Genomic DNA, 4240 nt, shown 5'->3' with positions numbered 1-4240 from the left:
GAGAAGCTTTGGAAAGGAACATTGGTACTTAATTGCTGGTTTTAAATTAATGAATGGTCTTTGAGGTATTGTGATCAGAAGTACATAGATCTGTCTTGTGTAAAGTCGGTTAGCAGGACTTTATCATGGAGAGTGCATTCTCTAGTTTACTAAAGACTTCTGGTTTTTGGAGTTGAAAGCCTGGAGGTTGACTCTGAACTCTAGAGACTATAAGGGAATTACCATTACAACCCCCTCCTGAATAAAATCACCACCATGGTCATCCCATTAGCAATCCAGCCTCTGCTCTAGGAAGCTTCATTAGAAATGCTGAACCAAGTATGTCCTATAAATGTGATTTCTGTAGCAGGTAATTTGGGACTTTTTAAAGACTTCATTGCATTTTTCTTTTATGTGAACTCTTATGTCTCCTCATTCATTCTGAGTTCTGCCCCAATCTTATATATGGTCTCTGAGAAATCAAGGTTATCTCTTAAATTGATCAAGTTACTCATAGAGTAATGTTGTAAAGAACAATTATAGGGGTTTTGCTACGTTTTGTCCATTTGTAGCACTCAAACATATTTTGAAAAGTCATGTTGATTGTTTGGTAAACTCCCAGTTGTGTTGGGCCAGTTCTTCTTTCTGGAAAAGTACTCCTGAGAGTTGGCTTGTGTCAATTCTTACAGGCAGGAACATCTGTTAAACTATTTTCTTCTTGTCATTTACAAATGAGTTGTAGTTGTTGTTATGGTAGTTTTAAAAGTAGCATATTTTCTTTTTATTCTCTTCTTTCTCCAAAACCTGTCTCAGGTGATCCTGGCACCATGGGCTACGGCAGTATATTGGTGGGTTTTTTTGTGTGTGTTTTGTTTTGTTTTGTTTTAATACCTCTTCAGCTTCCTTTTGGCTGGGATGATCATGTGGAGGTCTGGAACCATCCATAGGCACATCGGTTTAAATAACTAATCAGGGCTGAAACCTTACCTCCATGTAGTACTCCAATTGTCTCCTATTTTCCACTTACCTAGAAAGTTCTCATGTTGAACATAGCTCAGTTCAACAAGCTTTTCCTTGATACTTTCTATTGTCTGCATATTTTTAATCATTTCTTTCCTGGCTATGCTGATAATTGACATTTGCCTTCCCAGACCGCCTTACCAATCAGACCAAGGAAGTTGATCTCCTGGTTCTGACCACTTCCACTAATTGCTTTTGGGCACTGGAGTGACTGCTTTTCTGTCTGTTGTCTTATTAAAGAATTAATTTCCCACTGGCTTCTTGTACCCGATACAGTTAATGCAGTGGGATTTTTATTTTTTTTAAGAGGGGAGGGTAAAAAAAAATGATAATAAATAAATCTTTCTAATTCTGAAAAAAAAAGGCAGCAAGATTAAAGAAAGAGGAAATCAATTGATATCAGAAATTCTGCTGCTTTCCAAATATTTCTATCTTGTACTCACTTTGGCAGCACATGTGCTAAAATTGGAATGATACGGAGATTGGCACGGCCCCTGCACGGGGACGAAACATAGATTTGTGAAGCCTTCCAAAGGTTTGTCTTTTCCCTACAGCATATGGTGAAAGGCCATTCTACCAAGGAGAATAGAGATAATTAAGTAAATAATACTTTGTTTAGTTTTCTAATTGATTTTTATTGATGGATAATTTTAAGACCTAATATGTTGATTGCAAGTATATCTTGGCTCTGGAAGGATTGACCATTTCTTCATCGATACTAGGAAGAAATAAAATATAATCATATGGACTAAAACATTTGCATAGAGAAAATAGGGGCTCAAATTAGTGGTAGCACCTTAGTTGAAATAAATGGCAAGCCTCAATGTTAGAAGGTTAGGTTGACGTTAATTTATGAAGTTGCTCTTTGGTTCCTTTTGTTGGGTGGTGATCTTATATAAAAATGCAGAAATAAAGGTAGAGCACCCGGGTCATATGGGATCACCTTCTTCTCCAGAATCTAGAGGCAATTTTAGAATAATAAAAGCTTTATCCTCGCACTCTGAGTGGGTAGGATGAGGATGGATAGAATGACTTCCTTTTTCTAGAAATGAGTAAATTAAAATGGAAACACTCTGTGGGTTCCTAAAGTCTGAATACCACTGTAAGAAATTGCTCTTCTTTAAAATATAATTCTCATCATTAAAAATTGCCATAATTTAAAAGCCCAAATGGAGTAAAACTACTATTTTTGGTCAGAGAAAATTTATTAAAGTATATATGATGGCAAATTGGTAGGAGATGAGTTTATAGGAATTGAGTAAATTAAAGGTAAGTTGCTGAAGGATTCACTGCATTTGTACTTTAGCTCTGGGATTCAGTGAAAAAAAAAAACAAATCTTCAAAGTTCAGTCCTTTCCTTATACCTTTTGACTTTCCAGAGACTTCTATGGTGGTATTAAGCCCAGATCTACCTTCTCAGGGCAGCAGTCTCATCCAGAAAATGACTCTCTCCCAGTCTTTCTCGTAAGAGCAAACATCCTTATTTTAAAGGTAGCTATTAAGGGCTACTGGTCCCATTGGAAATTTCCTGATACATTTATGTGGAGCCTATTTCATGGGGATCTATGTTGTCTTATGAGGAACAGAATGATAACACAAATGATTCACTATCTAACGCTGAAATGTCAGACATCTATAGCAGATTGATGAAGGGAAGACTTAGGGGTATGAGAGCTTTGGGGTATTTTAAATCAAACAAATAAATAACCTCTTTGGACTTATTATGCATGCTTCCTAGACTGTGACCAGCTGAAAGTGTTACTGGTTCTAGAAAGCGATACCGTGCTGAATCATATTCAGAACTGTGGCAAATTATTACGTTAATAATTCCAAGTGAATCTTGCTTCATGTTATCCACGTCCCTGTATAGCCCTCTCCTGCATTCACTCTGGGTTCGATCACGTGAATTGATTGGGCCAGTGGTTCATCAGCAGATACAAACACAGGTAGGAGCTTGTACTTGCACATTGTGGTTTCTCTCTTGAAGCCCAGGATATCCAAAATAGCCTGCTTTATAAGCCAGGTAGAGGAAAACCAAGGCACTCAGATCAACAGCACCAGCCACCCGCCAGCATGTGGCCCAATGAAGTCAACCAGCCTTCTGCTGACTTGCCAGCTGATTGCATCTGCATGAATGAGTCTAGTAAGCACAGCATGAAGCCAAGACGGCCCTCTCTGATTGGGTTTTGCCTAAACTGCCGGTCCAAACAACTATAAACAGATAACTGGTTCTCATTTTAATCTAGTAAATTATGGAGTGAGTTTGTTTCTCAGCTCTCGATAACCAGTCAGCATCCACTAGAAAGTGCATTTGTGGGATACCCCAAACTGGGTGACTTCTTGTAATTATACACAGAACCACTGCTCAGTAAATTACGTTTTCTGAGAATCAGCTGGTGAATAAAAAATAGGAATAATGTTAGTATCCTTCTGTTTATATATATATTTTTAAATTTACAGAGGTCATTTAGTTTTTTCCTTTTCCAGTTACAGAGACAGATACTTGTGGGATTAAATGACTTGCTCAAAGTTGCAAAAATTACCAGGAGGCAGAAATTGAATTAGGTTTCTCTTATATAAGTAATAAATATTTTAATCTTAAATGATATGGGATAAGAGGAGGGTAATTTGCATTAAAAAGAGCAAAAACATAAAGTATCCAGGATTAAACTTGACAAACTTGACAACAAAGGAACAACACTAATAACAGGCTTTATTGGAGGATGTAAGAGAAGACTGGAAAAAGTAGACAGGCCTGCCAGTTTTCTGGAAAGACACGATATTGTTCAGATGCCACTTATGTCCGAACCCATACACTGAATTTCATCCAGCACTCTGCATTCTTCTTATTGTGCTGGAACCTGAAAACTGATGCTGCAGCTCATCTGAAAGAAAAATGAATGAAAATGGCCCAAAACAGCGGTTAGAAAACAGAGCAAGAAATTTATGAAAAAGATAAATAATATTGGAAAAATAAACTGTGAAGCTATTGTAATTGAAATAGTATGGTCCTGACATCTTCACTCTTAGATAACATTGTGGCTTTCTATTCCATTGAGGACAAATAGAAGCAATTAGAAAAGAATTCCATATGTTCTTTTTACTACATTTGTCACCCTATCTACATCTGGATCTGGATGTTTTGTCTCTTCTGCTGTCACCATGGATAAACAGTTCTTGTTTATACTCAATACCAACCTCTTTATTTGATAGTTCATCCTATCTCCCTTTGCCTGTTATA

General features: G+C 37.1%; 1 non-coding gene across 1 annotated transcript; it reads left to right on the top strand.

Moving 5' to 3' along the window:
- The first annotated feature begins 1434 nt into the window (after positions 1 to 1434).
- Positions 1435 to 1538, top strand: LOC125081527 (U6 spliceosomal RNA). Its single transcript, XR_007121728.1, has one exon. It is a non-coding gene; the product is annotated as a U6 spliceosomal RNA (small nuclear RNA).
- The last annotated feature ends 2702 nt before the right edge of the window (positions 1539 to 4240 follow it).

Source organism: Lutra lutra, chromosome 11 (genome assembly GCF_902655055.1).
Source record: "Lutra lutra chromosome 11, mLutLut1.2, whole genome shotgun sequence".
NCBI lineage: Eukaryota > Metazoa > Chordata > Mammalia > Carnivora > Mustelidae > Lutra > Lutra lutra.
The sequence above is the reverse complement of the archived record's forward strand: the minus strand, read 5'-3'. Positions and strand labels throughout refer to the sequence as shown.